Source organism: Macrotis lagotis, chromosome 6, assembly GCF_037893015.1.
Source record: "Macrotis lagotis isolate mMagLag1 chromosome 6, bilby.v1.9.chrom.fasta, whole genome shotgun sequence".
NCBI classification, from domain to species: Eukaryota; Metazoa; Chordata; class Mammalia; order Peramelemorphia; family Peramelidae; genus Macrotis; species Macrotis lagotis.
In genome coordinates, this window is record NC_133663.1 from 33300216 (window position 1) to 33319166 (window position 18951).

Consider the following 18951-nt stretch of genomic DNA (forward strand, 5'->3'; position numbering starts at 1 on the left):
TGTGTGTATATATATATATATATATATATATATTCTTATCTACACTTATCTACACAAATGTTTCTGGCATCAATCAGTCAGCCAAGAAACATTTTTTTTCTTTTCCTTTTTTAATTTTTTTATTTATTTATGGTAATGGGGTTAAGTGACTTGCCCAAGGTCAAACAGCTAGGCAATTATTAAGTGTCTGAGGCCGGATTGGAACTCAGGTACTCCTGACTCCAGGGCCGGTGCTCTATCCACTGTGCTACCTAGTTGCCCCACCAAGAAGCATTATTAAGTGCTTATTATATACAAGGTACTACTCCAAGCACTGAGAAACTAAGGTGAAATTTCTGTCATCATGGAGCTTACATTCTACTAGGAAAGACAACCCATAGAGAGAAATATTTACAGAATAAATGCAAAAATGAGTTTTAGGAGGGAAGGCCTTGGGCACTGAGGAATCAGAAAAATTTCCCTTATTATAGAAAGGGGGACTCTGGAGCTAAATCTTAAAGGAAACCAGGAATTCCAAGAGGCAGAGTTGAAGAGGCATTCTAATCTTAAGGGATAGTCAATTTAAATGGCATGTTGAATATGGGGAAGAGCAAAACGACCAGTGTGATTGGGATTTAGAGTCTATGGAAGTGAGAAAAGTCTAGGAAGCCTGGGAAGACAGGAAAAGTGGGAAGGGGTTAGGTTGTGAGAAAAGTTAAAAAGATGGTTTTATTGGATTCCAGTAGCTGGCATTATTTTCTTGCTTCATTTTTCAGTGTCTATGTTTGTGTGGGAGGAAGTGTTGATTTACTTTCCTTTCTCATTCCCAAAATGGAATTCCCAATGATTTCTTTGAAGTTTTACCATAATGTTGTTGATATATAGGGAAATCCATACACATTAACTTATGTTACTCTTAGAAATGGTTGGGTAATAATCAGAGAATCCACCGTGGCAATGTGTCCTAAGTACCCAAATGAAACAATCAAAAGCAGGAAGAATGGTACCACTTGAAAAGGAATCCTAGCTATAGATGAAAGTTAGGATGATTACAGAGTCTTAGGGGGGAAGGGTCTTCAGAGACCATCTAGCCTAGCCCATACCTAAACAGAATCCTCTGCCTATCACTCATTGTCATCCAGTCTTTTCTTGAATAGCTCTAGAAAGAGGCAACCCGCAGCGTCCTCAAGGAGCCCATAACATTTTGGGTCAGTTTCTTTTTTGTTTCCTCCCTTCCTCCCTTACTTCCTTGTCCCCAGTTGTATGAAGATGACCAGACACTTGACCCGAAAGATAGGGGATAATGATGGAAACAAGAGCTAAGACAGTGTCCCCACTGAAGTCAAGCCTCTGAACTTCTTTCTTCCTCAGTTTCATCAAGTGTAAAATGTATTTCACAGGGCTGCTATGAGGATCAAATGAGATAATATTTGTAAAGTTCCACTCCCCCCACCCCCCACTCCCAAGTGCTAGGCATGTAATAGGTCCTTCAGAAAATGGGTTGTTTCCTTCCTTCTCACTTAGGACTTTTCCTTCATGGATTTTGTCTCGCCCCGAAGTCTTTGCCAATGACAAATAACTCATGACCAAGGTATTGAGGAGGAGGCTTAAAAATTCAAGTTACTGAAAGGAAAGCTTAGATAGCACTCATCTGACTTCCAGGAATGAACATATATAACACTGCCTTTTACTCGCCTTGGTCTATTCTCTTGCTTCTCCCTATTCCCCAGCAGAATGGAAGGAAAGGTAAGCTAGTCACACAGCGTCTCCCCCCTGCCCTCCCAGAGTTTCTGCAAGTCTATATTGAGAACTGTTACTTCCTCAAGGGGTATTGTTTAAGTTTTCTTGACATGCCTATGACTCTATATTAAAATCTGTAGAGTTATTTGATTCTGTGCAATTCTATATACTTGAATGCATGTGATGAGATTAGGAAAGAAAGTAGAACAAACCCAGAAGGGAAGTGCGTTTAAATTATTGAGGATGAGTATATTCAAGTCGAATCGGCGAGAGCAATCTGACTGGGGGTTGGGTTCACAAGCTACATATTTGTCAGGAATGGGAGAACACAAGATGATGGAGGAAAATAATTTGTGGGGCTATATCCTCCTGAGATGAGAACACTAGAAGTGATGGCACATGTGAGTTGGCCAGGGGTGACCATGTTGGCTAGCTAAGTTTGAAAGGAAAGCCACATCCCTAGAGGGAATGGATTTTTAAGAAAATTCTTATTTTCACAAAGGGAGGAGATGATTCTAGGGTGGGGAGGAGTAAAATGCTGGAAAAGAGAGCTATACCCCTATCCATCAAAGATATCCGAGAAAGAGAAAAGGGACCCATAAGTGCAAAGCAGCTCTTCAGGGAGGGCTGGGTTTTTAATTAATTACTAATTAATTTTTAGCAGCTCTCTTTGTAGTAGCTTTAAAATAGAAACTAAAGGAGATCCTCCTATTGGAGAATGGTGAAACCAATTTTGATATATGAATAGAATATTATTGTAATCATAAAAAATGGTAAAAGAGGAAATTCCAGAGCCTACTCTGACTTCAGTGAAAGAAGGCAGAGTGAAATGACTAGAAATTGGAGAATGGTTTATATAATGAAAAATTTACTTTCAAAGCTTTAGAACTCAAAGCAATGATAAACCATGGGCTCAAAAGAACAGAGCTGAAACATTTTACTTACCTCCTGACATGGAGGTGGTGAACTTTTTTATTTTTGCAAGGAAATGGGGTTAGGTAATTATTAAGTGTTTGAGGTTGGATTTGAACTCAGATACTCCTGGCTCCAGGATTGGTGCTCTATCCACTGTACCATCTAACTACTCCTGGTGATGAACTTAAAATGCAAAAGAGACAAATATTTTTGGACATGTCTATAATAGGAATTTATTTTGTTGGATTATGTAGATATGCATATGTAGATATTATGTAGATATGCATAAAAAGGTATAAAAGAATTGCTTGAGAGCAATAGGAGAAAGATAATAGATATCAAAATAAATAAGTTAAAAAAATTAAAAAATCCAACATATATAAAAAGGAAAGAAAAGTCATCTCTAAAACAGGGGGAGAAAGTGAATTCTTCCCCTGCTCAAGTTAAGGATGATTTATAATTCATCCTCTCTTGCTCATCGGTATCACCAAGTGGGTGAGTTATACACATCAATGAATCCAGAATCTCATCAATGTGGGTACTCCATCAGGGCAGATCACCATCCCTTTATGTCTCTCCATTCTGTATAAATTGCATCCACATTATCCCAAAGATTCTTTCTGGAGTAGCTAACCAACATGTTGGAATTATTCCTAAACATTTTATGATGATTAGTATATACTAAGACTGCTCATGTGCTCCTCCAGAGATGTACTGCTAACTGTTTAATAACTGTCTCTTGGGGGGCTGTATTCCTGATACACTTCCAAGTCTAATAGGTATTATTAACATTTTCTCCATTACTTTCTTATGTATAGAAATCAACAGAATCACAAATCAAGCCTCCCCTTGTAACATTTGCCAATTTTAGAGATACAAATGATCATACTGATAATTTTACAACTGACTCTCATGAGACAGAACTATCTGGCTCCAGTATACTCGTAGTTCTCTCTTGTTCTCTCTACAGCCTGGATTTATTCGGTGTATTTTTTGATCCATTTGAAGTTGATTTAGAGAGAGACAGAAGGAAGAGAGGAGAGCGAGAGAGAGAGAGAGAGAGAGAGAAAAGAGAGACAGACAGAGAGACAGAGACAGAGACAGAGAGAGAGACAGAGGAAGAGAGAGAGAGAGAATACAGATGTACTGCTAACTGTTTAATAACTGTCTCTTGGGGGGATATATTCCTGATACACTTCCAAGTCTCATTGATTTAGAGTAGGGAGGACTCTTCATTTTATAGATAAAGATCCTGCTTCCAGGGGATAAATGATTTGCTGAGATACAGGCAGGAACATCCAGAACTCTCTTTGTCCTAAACGTCATTTCTACCTCCTCATTTGACAAAACAGGAAACACGGTGTTAAAGAATCAAAATGTGATGGTTCTACTGCCATTGGAGATGACTAGTTCATTAGAGAATCCATCAGGGTTCAGTCAGTCCTTGGTCTCTTTGCTGTCCTTTCCCCAGTTTTATCTATCACTTCTCTTAAGGTGATTTCCATCAAAACCCTAATCATGATATCATGGCAAGCTGAAAAAAGACCCTTGAGGCTTTATTTTGCAGATGAGGGACTCAAGACTCAGAATATTTAATTGACTTGCCAGCATCAAGGGAGTTTGTGAAAGTAGAATGATGAGGTCAGACCTAAACTTTAGGGTAGCACTTTGACCACTGTGGGAAGGATGATGTATCTTTTCTTGGGTTTTGTTTCCTCATGAACTAGCACATATATCGTAGGTGCTTAATAGATGCAAGACTGGCAGGATCCAGAGAGGGCATCTGGTCCAACCCTTTCATTTGACTTTATTTTTAATTCTTTTCCTGAGTTTTAACACAAAAGAGAGAGAATTTCCATATACATAGTTGAAAACAAAAAGAGGATTATATAGGAAACCAGAAATCTCCATTTCATAGTATCTGCTTTTGGAAAAAAAAGTACATAAAAATAAATTCCATGTTACTTTCTAAAATATCCTTTTTGTCTAAGCTTCCTTCTGTTTTCTTGTTTGCTTTTGACAAATGGTTCAGTGGTCTTATTTTGTTATTATTATTGCTAAAATCACCTAGCCTGTAATTCTCCGTAATTAAAAATCTAGATAAAGGAAAAATATAACAAATGAGTAAGCAAACAATTTTTTAAAAAGATAGAGTCAAGCAAAACGAATCCACACTGTTATTATTGGTAAAAATGCAAGCCTTGGGTCCAATACCTCTCTCTGTGGGGAGGTAGAATCCTTGATTTTACAGATAAGGAAAAAGAGGGACAGAGACAAAGTGATCTACCCATGATCACACAGCGAGTAGGAAGCAATGTAGGCTGTAGGAGTTCTCATTTCTGTAAGTTCCTCAGGCTTTCCATTGCACCATTCTGCCTTCCAGCTCACCTGAATGCCCTACACCTTCTGGGTGGCTTTTAGAATCAACCCTACTTTTCAGCTTGCATTGACTCATGCTACACTTGGATCCATTTAGCTTCTAAAGCATATGGGTATCTGAAGTCTGTCCTCTAGATCGAATTGGCTTGGATGTCACAGATCCTTTGGGAAGTCTGATAGAGTTCTCTGAGGACCATTTTTTAATAATTGAAGGAAACATCTATTTTTAGTTAGAGGTTAGTGCAAATGAAGATGTCATTTTTGCCCCATCCAAGTTCACAATTTCCCTGCAATCTATCCATGGACTTCAGGTTAAAAACTCTTGGTCAAAAGGATTGCTGGAACGTGCTAATGAGAAAGTCCAGCTTTGGAAGCTCCACAATCAAACTAATTTAAAGCTCTGGGGACTCCTTAAAAAACAAAGCACACAGGAGAAATCTGAGTGCTAGCAAAGCTTTCTGGCAAATGAATGACATGGCTGCTGAATTTTGGAAAAGAAGACTGTACTTCTTGGGACAAACAACTGCCACCATATGCCCAACCCTACCGTTAGCCTGCCACAAGTCCTGCTGCTGAATGATGATAGGCTGGCCAGGCTAATCCATTTTGGAATACTTTTTGGGAGGATTTGGGACTGAATGCCGCTGTTCCAGTAAATAAAATGCCTTTAACCTCCTTTCTTCTCTTGTCTGTCTCTGTCTCCCTCTCCCTTCTGTTTGTCTCTCTCTATCCCTCTTTCTCTCTTTTTTTCTCTCTCCCTTCTCCCTTCCTTCTGTCTCTGTCTGATCTCTGTCTCTCTCTTCTTTCTCTTTGTCTCTGTCTGTTTCCCTACTCTCCCTTGTCTCTGTCTCTGTTTTTCTCTCTCTCTCTGTTTTGCTGTCTGTCTGTGTCTGATTTCTCTCTCTCTCTCTGTCTCTTTTCTCTCTTCTTTTTTTCCCCCCAGAGTGATTAAAATGGTTTTTAGGTTTTTGCAAGGCAAATGGGGTTAAGTGACTAGCCCAAGGCCACACAGCTAGGTAATTATTAAGTGTCTGAGACTGGATTTGAACCCAGGTACTCCTGACTCCAGGGCCGGTGCTTTATCCACTATGCCACCTAGCCACCCCTTAAAATGGTTTTTATTAAGATATCTTAACAACATGGCACACCTCTCTCATGGTGGGAGAGAGTGACTGGGAAATTTCAAAATACAAGCTCTTTCATGCAGTTTGAAAGACTTTGTTCCTGCCCATTCATGCCAACCATAGGCTGGGGGCACAAATCTAATCAATATATTGGTTCCTATACATTTCCCCACTCTGCTCTTTATATTAATGAGCAAGAACAGCTGGATCTCCTTGAGTCTGCAAAGGAGAAGGTCAAGACTAGGTTAAGTTAAAAGCAGGTGGGGCAATCTCATCGGTTTTTGATCAGATTTGTCTCTCTTTCTCCTTTCTCTCCCATCCCTTGCTTTGTTCCCATCAACCAACATTCCAGCACAACCAGAGTTACTTAGTGACATACAGCTCTGGTTCATCTTCCTTTTAAAAGACTGAATCAGTCCATCAGCAAATGATATGTCAGCATTTGAGTCAGTGAACATCCAGAGCGTTTGTGGGTGACGGTGGGGCCATTTTCAAAATGGCAAGAGGAAACAGAACCAACCCAGGCTGCATTTGCTAGAACGGGCTATGTTACCATTGCATGTTGGTTAAAACTTGAAGAAAAACAATCATCACTGGAACCCATGAGATAATAACTGTCTGCTATTCTTTCAGTATGGCAAGGTCTCATTTTGCTTGATTAATCTTTGCATCAATGGCCAAGGCATGTTGTGTTAAGAAGCCCATGTTTTCTGTCATTCAGTAGTCTGACATTAAATACTACCCTGTCGGATGTGTGGTCCATGCTTTGCAGGTGGAGTGCAGGGAGGTTTTTCCCTGAGCTGAGATGTGGTTTAACCACTATATCCTTTGGCAGGAAGAACAGGGGACAAGCCAATATTCCTTCTCTCCTTTCCAGGTCCATTCTTTTGTTCCCTTTCAGGCTGAATTTCCAGGTTTCCAATGATTCAGTGTTAAATAGTGATCAAATGATCTCTGATTTCATCAATGTGGACACTCCCTCCATCAACTTCTCTATGTCTCAGGTGATTCTTTGAACTCGTAGCTTCTAAGATAGAGAGCTGAAAGAAAATTTAGAGGCTATCTATCTTAGCCTTCTCATTTGACCAATGAGAAAACAAGCCCAGAGAGGCTGACTGCTTGTCCTTGGTTACACAGCTGTTTGTATGTGTGTGTGTGTATGATATATATATATATATATATATATATATATATATATATATATATATATATATAGAGAGAGAGAGAGAGAGAGAGAGAGAGAGAGAGAGAGAGAGAGACTGGGATCAAACCCATGCCCACTGATTCTAAGGACAGTCCTCTTTCAGATACAGCATCCTACCTTGCCTGAAAAATAACAGTGTACTGATATAATAACACCAAGATTTCTGTTGTTTTCCAGTTATTCTTCATGACTCCATTTCCTTCTCAGTTTACAGATGAGGAAATTGAGGCAGATAGAATGGAGTGACTTGCTTAGAGTCACACACCACCTATTAAGTTTTTGAAGCTGGATTTGAACTCAGGAAGATCAGTGTTCTTGAATCTAGGCCCAGCACTTTATCCACTGTACCATCTACCTGCCTAAGCAGGGATGGAAGGAAACTCAGAGGTCATCTAACTCAAATTCCTTCTCATAGAGATGAGAAAGCTTAGAGGCTGAGTGAGGGGATGCCGAGGTCACACTGAAATTGGCAGAGTTGTGATTTTAACCAAGGATTTCTGATTTCAACTGCAGAATTATTCTATTGTATCACACTGCCTTTCTTATTTCTGTGCATCCCCAGTTCCCAAATCTACCCCTTCCTTGGTGGTCCGTTTCTGCAGATCAGAAGGCTGTGCATCCTATCCTTCAACGGGTCTGTGCTTTTCCAACTTGGTGGGACCTGACCTAGCCTTGGAGAATTCATAGCTATTTTCACATCATATAGAATATCAGAGAAATACACCCACGGAGGGCTAGACTTTGGAGAATCATAGGATTTCAGATTCTCGACAAAACCTACAGATTATTGGAACCCAACCATGCCATTTTTATAGAAGGAGAGATGGAGGTAATTGGCAGCAGAGTTTAGACCAGTACATACAACTTCAGATTCTCAATTTAGTATCAGCATCCAGGAGAGACAGAGAGGGAGGGAGGAAGGAAGTGGAAAAAAGTCCCTTTGTCCAAAGGGAGCCCATCTAAGATACAAGACCATTTGTATAAGTTGAGGAAGGAATGCTGATCTCCCACATTCACAAAGGATGTTAATTGGCAGGTATTTATGAGTCATCTAAAAAAGCTGGCAGTGTCCAGTGCTTCCCAAATTTAGAAGGTGGCAGAAAAGTTCAAGAAAGGAGATAATAACCAGACTATCTTTAGTTTTAGAAACATTTACTACCTTCCTTTATTTTGTTGTGGAATCTTAAAATTGCATTATGTCATGAACATGATAAAATAGCTAGGAATGCTTTAGATTCTCAAAAAGAAATGAAATTCCTCAAGGGAGTCAACAGGTAATTGGAGGAAAAGGCTTGCAGTATTGAATTTAAATACATTTTGTATTTGTTTTTTTTTCTCTATACATATTTTCTCTCAGTAGAATGGTAAGCTCCCTGAAGGTAGAAGGTGTTGTTTGATTTTGTCTCTGTATCTCCAGTTTACAGCACAGGGCCTGGCATCTAATCTAGCATCTAATAAATGCTAGTTGGGTCAACGATTTTTGTCATACTGGGATGGATAAATGAAATGAAAAAAGCCAAATCTAGATTTACATTAATTTACTCTATGTTATAGGAATCTTGATCCTTTGGAACTTCCTTTAAATCTTCTTCAGTTTCTATTCAGCCATCCTTTGATCCACCCATCATTCATATACCTATCATCTTTCACTCCTCCATCCATCCATTCACCCATCAATTGTACTAATATTGATTAATCAATTCACAAAAAACTATTTAGTGATGGTCATCCACTGTGTTAGGTGATAGGTAAAAAAATGAAAACAGCTCCTCTCCTTAAGGAGCTTATGTGCTAATGGAGGAGTTAGCACATTCATATATAAAATATGTACAAAATAAATGAAATCACAAAACAAATTTGAAGGAACTAGGAATTATTAAAATTGGAGGTAGAAAGGGAATGCTTCCCAGGAATGGAAGCTAGCTCATGCAAAGACATGGAGGTAGTAGATGGAGGGCCATTTGTGAGAAATGGCAAGAAAAGTAGTTAGACTGGACCACAGAATGGGAAAGTATGATGTCTGAAAAGGTAAATCGAAAACAGGTTGTCAAAGGTTTTAAATGCCAAATAGATGGTCCTGTATTTAATCTTAGAAGTAATTGGGAGTCATTAAGTTTATTGAGCAGGGGAGTGACATGTCCAAATCTATGCGGACTGGGAAAAAACTTGAGACCAAGTAGCAACCATCATCAGATTCTAAATAAGAATCTGAACTAACTTGGTGGTCAGGCATAGTTGGATCTATATTTCTCTCTGTGCTTGCTCATTTTGTTTTATTTCTACTATCCTGTAGAGATGCCACCATAATGTATATGAACTTCCTGGCTGATGTCCTCAAAACATCAAAAATGAAAAGGAGAGCATTCCATTCTCCTTGGATTGTGCTCTAAAGTCATCATTTAGTTCTTAATAATGAGGAAGCATGGTAACATTGGTGAATTTGAGATCACTAATGATCACAGAATAGCAAATATTGCTGTGAACCTCACAGGAAGATTAAATTTGATGTTCAATGGAAAGGTTTGAAAAAGCGACTGAATAATATGCTACCATGCCATCAATTTGGGTTGATTGTTTGTGCTTCACCAAGGATCATGGACAAAAAGGAGACAGAATGAAAACACACAAGAAAAAAAATGGAGCAGGTGCGCAAAAGATATTATGGAAGTACAAAAGACAAACTAGGCAGCTTGGGAATGTGACATGAGGCAGAAAGAGGAGTTGAGAATGACTCTGAGAATGTGAGACTTAGTAATTAGAAGGATAATAGTGCCTTCAGTAGAAATAAGGACATTTTGTTTTAGATCTAATAATTATGAAATTCCTATGAGACATGTCAATTGGCATGTCTCAAGAGGACCATGATTAGATGTACAGACTTGAATTGAGATGCTAATTGAAATTATGGGTCCTGATTGAGAGAGAGAGAGAGAGAGAGAGAGAGAGAGAGAGAGAGAGAATTTAAAGAGATATGAAAAGAGGGCTCAGAGCAGAAATTTGAGGGTAGATACTTACTGAGGCTGGATGAGAGTTAGGATAGTCCCATCCATTACAAACCCTTGCTATTAACATAGGAGCAATCAGGAGTCACTATACAACATGATAATTTTTCTAAATATTCTTAAGCATGTTTAAACTTGATTGTCATTTATACATCTTAATTCCTTTTCTCTCTTATTGGCGAAGTTCATTTAAAAATGTCTCACAAATAATGGCAGTCCCATGTACAGAGGGAGTTAGTTAATGGAACATCTTTGGTATCTTACAAGGCTCCATCCAAGGGTGCTCATGACAGAGCAGAGAGAGAGAGATAGAGAAACACACACACACACACACACACACACACACACACACACACACACACAGATGCACGAGAACAGACTAAATGAAAATGACTTCTCTCGTCTCTAGTTGATAGAAATCTATCTGACTTTTTGGTCTTCTCACTTAATCTCACAGCACCCCAGTGATTTCTTGGAAGCCTTCCTCCATCCAAGGACCTCACATGGAAGGGGTGCTGGCTTTCAGAATCGTCCTTTTGGCAGCTGGTGTCGAGGGTGGATTGGGGAGGGTGGGAGTTGGAAGGTTGCGTCTGGGGAGTTGTAATATATATGATAGCTGTCATGTCTTCTCTACCGATGCAATAACTCACTTTTCCTCACTGCAATGATCAGGCCAGCAAATTCGGTGCAATTAAATTCAACAAACCTTTCTTCATCCACTACATACAAGGAACTTTGCGAGACCCCAGGGAGACAAAGACAGAACCAACTCAATCTTTGTCCTCGAGGATCTTGCTAGGGAACACAGTAGCTAGCGCTTTGGACTCGAGGTCGAGAAGAGCTTAGTTTAAATCTGGCTCCAGACAACTTACTGGCTGTGGGGCCCTGGGCAAGTCATTTAACCTCTGTCTGTCTCAGTTTCCTCATCTGCAAAAGGCAATAATAATTATAATAATAGTACATCCCAGGGTTGTTGTATGGACCCGTCAATCTATCTTTGGGACCTACTATGCATCAGACTCCATCTATGCTAAGTACTGGAGATGTGAAGAAAAGCAAAAGGCAGTCAGTCCCTTCCCCTATGGAACTCACAATTTAATGGGGGGGGGAACAATATTCAAACACATCTATATAAACAGATAGAACTATGGGATAAATAGGAAATAATTGAGTGGGGAGGCACTGGAATTATTAGGGGATGGGAAGGACTTCTTATAGATGATCAGATTTGAAGGAAGCTGCTAGAGGTGAAAATGAAGAGAGAGCATTCCAGGGATGGGGGCAGGCAGGAAAAAATGGCCAGAGATGAATGAAAGACGGAGGTAGAACAACATAGAGGTTAGGGTCACTGGAACAAAGAATACACAGTGTGTGTGTGTGTGTGTGTGTGTGTGTGTGGTGGGAGGAGTATGTGGTGTAAAAACACTAGAGGGGGGTGGTGAAGAGTTCTGATTTTTAAACGGAGAATTTTAGATTTAATTCTGGAAATGTTAGGGAGCCATTGAAGTTTACTGAGTGGATGTGTAGGGGTGACATAACTGGAACTGCATTTTAGAAAAGCCACTCTGGCTTCTGAATGGAAAATGGATTGAAAGGAGGAAAGACTTGAAGTGAGCAGACTCCCCCCCAGTTATTGTGATGGTTCAGGTTATGAGGTGACCGGGGTTCACACCAGAGTGGTGACAGTATCAAAGCAAAAGAGGGGACATATTCAAGAGATGCTACAAAGATAAAATTAACAGACCTTGTCAAAATATTTGATAGGAGAGATAGTGAGGATTCAAGGAGCCTGGGGAACTGGGAGGGTGCTGGTACTCTTAATGGTAATAGGAAGTTTGAAAATAGCAAGACCAGTTTAAGATACGTTGGATTTCCAGTGTCTTCTGGACTTCCAGTTTGAGATACCTGAAAGACAGTTGGAGATGTGAATCTGGAGGTCAGCCAAGAGGGGAGGGCTGAAAGGATAGGTTTGAGAATCCCATAGAGCATAGAAAATAAAATAGGATAAGCAGAATAAAATGAGCTAAGAGCTGTAGAATGTTTTGCTAACATTAAAATGCTATATAAATGCTGACTATTATTGTTTTTATTACTAAGATTTCCACAGTAAATGCCAACTATATAAAAAGTTAGACAAAGTAAAGAGAGAAATCACTAACAATTTGGAAGGTGGGGATCACAGGAACAAAGATGGATTATTGGATTTAGAAGCAGAAAGGGGAACTAATTCAAACCCCTCATTTAACAGATAGGAAAACTGAGCTGTAGAGAACAGAATGACCTGCCCAAATTCACACAGGTAATAGGTGATCAGGAAAGGCTTCAGATGAGAAATGGTCCATGTTCTCAAGGCAACCAGGACCTCCCAGAGGTGAAGGTGAGGAGAGAATGTATCCTAGACATTCTGATTAAATGTTTATTTCATTTTAAATACAACCATGGGTTCTTGAAATAATAATCAATTTTTTTCTTATGAGCTAATTGGCAAGAAATGGAAATCCTGAGAAGTCAAAGAAATCTCTAGAGTAAGGTTAAAAAAAAAATCAGAATTTCAAATACCATGCCTTACTCTCTTGTCAAACATCAAAGGAATAGAAATGAATCTAGGAGGTCAGCATTCATGAATCAAGTTTCCTCCTGATAGGTTTTTTTTTATAGGCCTATAACAAAGCAGAGTCCTGAAAATTGTGGTAGGTAATGAGAATTTTGACAGACCCTTTAACTACGCAGAACTTGGAGGGGCCGCTATAATTCTGCTGCTTCAAATGAAAATTTCAAGTGTTTTCATTAGGTACAACAGCTGTTTCTATTACAAATAACAGATCTCAGAGGTAGTGATGTTGATACCAACTTCTTGAGGGTTTAAAATGAGCACATAGAATAGCTCGTACAATTACGTTTAAATTTTTTTTTCTTTTTGCACATGCAAATGAACTCTATCACACTAAGAGGAAATTACTTACTTACTCCTGGAATTGTCTGAAAGTGCTACAAGAATCCTTGGTAGATTCACATTAACCAAATTAAAAGCCCTTGGGAGAAATTGGGCTCCCTGCTCCTTTTAATCCACAGCATCGTCCTAAAGTCTTTATATGAACCACTGTTTGGAAGCCTACATCCATTACTAGGGCTCTTGGGAAGATGGGTCTCCAGTTAGGGTCTCAAGTCACCTCTGGAGGGAGCTGGGTAGGGGTGGTCCAGATTTTTTTTTACCCTTTTTTACCTTGTCCTTCCAATGATTTTCTGGGGTGTAGGGAAATACGCCTGGGGATGAACTGTCCAGTTTCCTCCAAATATGGGGTAAGAACTCAGGAGGAGGTCCTAGATTTGAAGATGTAGCAGATAGCCTCACCTAGGAAGGTGTGGTCAGGGCTGGCCTCAGACACAGGCAGATTAAGTGACTACAGATGGGTTAGGATTTTTAGGATTGCTTTGAAAATTTCATTTTCTCTCAAAATCCTTCCCCCAAGATTGATGGCTAAAATTCCACTGTTGGAACTGAACCTAATTCATTTAGCTTAAAAATTTTAATTTCGGGGGGCAGCTAGTTGGCACAGTGAATAGATCACTGGTCCTGGAATCAGGAGTACCTGAGTTCAAATAATTACCTAGATGAGTGACTTTGGGCAAGTCTCTTAACGCCATTGCCTTGCCAAAAAAAACCCCAAAATTAATTTCTGGTAAAAATTATAACTAATTCAGGCAGGGGAGAGTAATGTTGGAAATACATTGGAAAGAATTCTGGTTTTGGCATCAGAGGTACTGGATTCAAATTCTAGCATTGTCCCTTAGTGCATGAGTAACCTTGGGGAGCCAGGTGGTGCCACAGTCTGGAGTCAGGAAGACTCAACTCTGTGAGTTCAAATCCAGTCTCAGACACTAGTTGTGTGACCCTGGGGAAGTCATTTAACTCTGTTTGCCTCAGTTTCCTCATCTGGAAAATAGCTAGAGAAGGAAACAGCACACCACTCTAGTATCTCTTGCCAATTAGGTTCCAAGGAGTCAGACACAACTTATATGACTCAACAAGTCTGGGGAAGTTGCTTCCTTTCTCATTTTCCCCATGAGGAAAATGAAGGGCTTTCATTAGAGGGGCTGTGAAGTTCATTCTAGCCCTACATCCATGCTCTTCTGGTCATAATTATTATCAGTCACTTTTATATGCATGAGTTTATAAGATCCATTTATGTGTAAATGAGTTTTCAAGATTATCCCAGGGTGCTAAGAGCTGCAAAGGACCTTAAAAACTGTGTAATCCCACACCTTTATTTTAAAGACGAGAAAGCAAAGCTCAGAGAGGATAGATGAGTTATCCAGTGTGGCAAGATAGTAAATAGCCTTGTGGGGATTAAAACCTGTTCCTCTCCTTCTGAACGTAGTGTTAATCTCACTTTCCAGGATAGCTCATCTTTTCCTGAGAGCCCATTTTGATAGAAAGGAAGGGGAAAGAAGTAGAGGTCGCTGAGCCTCAGAAGACGGAATATCACCGGTGGGAAAACAAGGGGACAAAGATCAGGAGGCTGGAAGTGCCGAAGCCCATCTTCAACTCCCTCACATGGATATCTTCAACTGGTCCCATCAACCAACCAACCAATCAATCAATAAGCATTTCTTAAATACCAGAGACAGAGAGCCCCTTCCTGCCCTCGAGGAGCAAATACTCTTCGATATGAGCCTATTGCTGTTTGAATAGTTTACATTGATGATCAGTGGTCCCATGCTATTTTCCCAGTTATCAGGGGGAAAGGTGGGGTGGAATGAGAAATTTGAGCAGCAAAATTAAGCTCATCAATTAGCATTTTCAAGAAGCTTACATAGTATTTCAACAATTTTTCCACATGGTAGAGAACTTTCACCTCCTATAAATATTCAGATTTACAGTAGAGTTGTGGTTTGCAGTGTGTAAGAAACTCAGAAAACACCCTCCTCTAATGCAGTTAGCAGCTCATCTACGCTTTCCTCACATAAAACAGTACCAGTTCAACTTCCTTTCAAACAGGGGGGTATTATATGGATCCCAGCAGCATGCAATTAAATTTCCCAATCAATCAATGGAAAGTATACTTTATAGGTGCAATATAGTCTATGATCTCCAGCTAACAGGAAATCTGGCCACTGGTCTCTCAAAGGGTTAAGATGCAGTCACAGATCTTGGCAAATAGGGTAATAATACAAGATATCAAAGCATCAACCAATGAGCCTACCATGTGGGTGGTCTTGGCAATATAAGGGGAAAAAAAGCAAAAACAGACTCTACATGTCTATAGTTATATTCAAAAGAGATATGAGATGTTGGTGAGGAGGAGGTGGATAGGGAGAAATCTGTACACAAATTTTCTGCTTTTCTCACTTGAAGAGACTATCATCTCCAAAGGCTTATTCCTGAACCATCTTTCCTCCCTAGTGGTCAAGGATGCCAGTGACTGGCCTAAGAGATCTCTGCCCTTGCTCCTTCTCCATCCTTTGCCCACCTCTCCTTCCAGACCATTCTGAATGAATCAGCTGGTCAAAGTCTATCTATGCTTTGACAAGGCTCTCTTCAATTCTTCTGCCACATGTTTAACCCTCTTAGACTGAATGAATTTCCCAGTTATTATCCTTAGATTTTATTTCTCTCTTCTCTCCCCCAATCACTTGATTCTTTGAATTTATTTTTTATTTTGTTTAGTTTTTGCAAGACAGTGGGGTTAAGTGACTTGCCCAAGGTCACACAGCTAGGTAATTATTAAGTGTCTGAGGCTAAATTTGAACTCAGGTCCTCCTGACTCCAGGGCTGGAGCTCTATCCACCGTGCCACCTAGCTATCCCTCCTTGAATTTATTTATAGTGAATATTCTATGTCTCAAAGGATGGTGAACTGGAAGGGTGCTTAGAGCCTCTTCATTTTACAGAAGGGAACACTAAAGCCCAGAGAGGATATGCAGGTAGTTAAAGATTGGGCAAGGATTTGAACCCAGAGCCCATGATTTCAAGTTCAGCACTCCAAATTAACTTTTTTTTCTCTGAATCCTTCTCCTAGAATGTGACCTGCTAAGGAGCAGAGACTATATAATTTTTTCGCCTTCTGTGATCAGGACTAGCAATAGTAGATGTTTAATAATTGTTTGCTAAGTTGAATTTCTTGCTTACATATTCTCATATTCTGTTTTGGCTTTACTTTCCATGTTTAAAAGTCCATGCACTCAAATACCCATCCATTCTATCCACACCAATTCTTATCTCAGAACATAAATGCACCCTGCCCTTCCTATCATCATGGACAAACTTCTGAATGGTTAATTCTCTTCCTTTCATATTTTCCCCCCTAAACTGTTGCTTTTTTTTTTTTTTGGCAAATTCTTCATGGGCAGACCATCAGATATAATACTCTGATGTCCAAGGGGGATAAATGGTTTCTGTTATTCCAAATCTGGTGGATCCAATTCTGTGTAAGATCTTTTGAGGGTACGTCATGGCCAATCGGTGCCTTCCATGCAACTGAATCTAAATGAGATTAGATGGTAAGCCAAGAGGACAAGGTCACTGCCTATCTCGTGCCCAGTTATGCTTCAGGTGTTTCACAATTATATGTACCAATAAAACCTTCTGACCCCCCCCCCTTTTACCATACCCCCTTGGTTGATTTACAAGGCATGCTTTAGAATAGTCTTAAAGCAATGGGTTTATGAATAAAATGTATCTTTAGGTAAAGCCTGCTATGTCCAAGAGGCTTACTTAAGCACAGCTCTAGCAAGATGACAAGTGAATGGTCCCTATCCTTAAGAAACTTAAGTTCTATTGAGAGAACTTTGCACGTATGAAGAAAAGGAATTACAAAAGATAGACAAAGAATATTTAGAAAGAGTAATTTTGGTGGATAGAGCATGGACAGGATCAGGAGACGTCTTTTCAGAGGTAGCCCTAGAGTTGAGTCATGATGGGATCTCTGGATCCCAAGTGGGAGAAATAGGAGTCTGGACATGGAATATCCTGTGTCGAATATCCCCCTTGGCTGAATCCTAGAATCTATAAAAGGGATGATGTCAAATTAGTCTGGAAAGGTGGGCTGAAGGCAAGTTTAAAAGGCTTATGTGTCAACCAGAGAAGTCTGTACTTTATCCTAGAGGCAATAAGGGAGTCCTGGAACTTTTTGAGGAAGAGGGAGACATAATCACTACTGTGTTTTGGGAGTATTAAGTAGAACCACATGGTTCTGAGATGGTTTTTGTGTCAGATTTCTCCTGAAATGAGTTTGAGGAATCTTCGGTTGGGAATAGGAAAGGATACACAATGACTATAGCCTGAAGATAGACAGGGAGTCCCTGAAGGAGACACTGGAAATAGCAGGTAATATAGGTGACTCCATTTAGTTGGGGGTGGTTGTGGTCTTTGTCCTAAAGAGCTTGGCCTGGAGCAAGAACTCTTCTGGAGAGGAAGGCCTTTCTTTTTTTGTTTTTTGTTTTTTGCAAGGCAATGGGGTTAAGTGACATGTCCAAGGTCACACAGCTAGGTAATTATTAAGTGTCTGAGGCTGGATTTGAACTCAGGTCCTCCTGACTCCAGGGCTGGTGCTCTATCCACTGCAACACTTAGCTGCCCTAAAAACCTTTTTTTAGCCAAGGATCTGAGAAACAGAAAGATCATTCCTTAGGGAAGAAAAATCTTGGAAGGGTTGTTGTCCTTGAAAGTCTTTCCCCTAATTTTGGGGTTTGTTAAAGCTTTTGACTTTCTGAGTTATGAAGAAAAGTCTCCATGGGTTTATTCTAGAAGGACCTTCTCCCAGGGAGAAGAGACAGTTAAGGCCTCTGATTGAAGCCAGAAGCTGGGGTTAGGGCACAGAGTATCCCTGGAGCCAAGGGTCTTAGGGGGCTACACCTGATCAAGGTGAACTATAATCATGAGTTAATTGGAGAAACCAAAAGGCGAGTGAGAGCAGCTGGGAGCAGACCAAGCATCATCTGAAGGTTTCTGACCTTCTGCAGTGGTGGCGGTGTGAGAAGAGAACCCAGTGTGGTCCAATGAATAGAGACCTGGATCTAGAAAGACATTTGGAGATCAAGCCACCGATCCAGATTGGCTGTATGACCCTTGGCAAGCCTCTCAGCATCCCAGGTGAAAAAGATGGAAAATTACAAGGTGGGTACTAGTAAAAGGAGTTTCCCCCCTTCTCTAATAAGTTTCCTATGCCATTCCTATCATGGGCAACGTTCTAGAACACAAGGACACAAATGACATACATCCTTAGATGTGTTAATCGATCAGCAAGTATCAAACACTGGTCATATTTCAGATAATGTGGCAAGAGCTGGGGATACCAGGGATACAAGCTCCTCCTGTCTTGAGGAGCTCACATCCTAGAGTGGGAAATAATATGCAAATAATGATGTTCTCACCAATGGATTATATGTAATAGATTTTATCAGCTACAGATAAAATAGAATTTGATATAGTACATGTACATTATGTGTAATATATTATACATTACACAATTACATATTTTTATATATTCCATAATATTGTATTATAAATTATATATTATATAATGATGTGATAGTATAGGATAGAATAATATAGTCTAAAGTGACAATAGAGTGTAATATAATGCAGCTATATTAAAGCAGTAGTAGAT

The 18951-nt window shown here is 39.8% G+C and overlaps 1 protein-coding gene across 3 annotated transcripts in view; it reads right to left on the reverse strand.

Annotated features, from left to right (window-relative positions):
- Positions 1-18951, reverse strand: part of SPATA16 (spermatogenesis associated 16) — a 311103-nt gene that overhangs the window by 14373 nt on the left and 277779 nt on the right. The window lies entirely within an intron of this gene.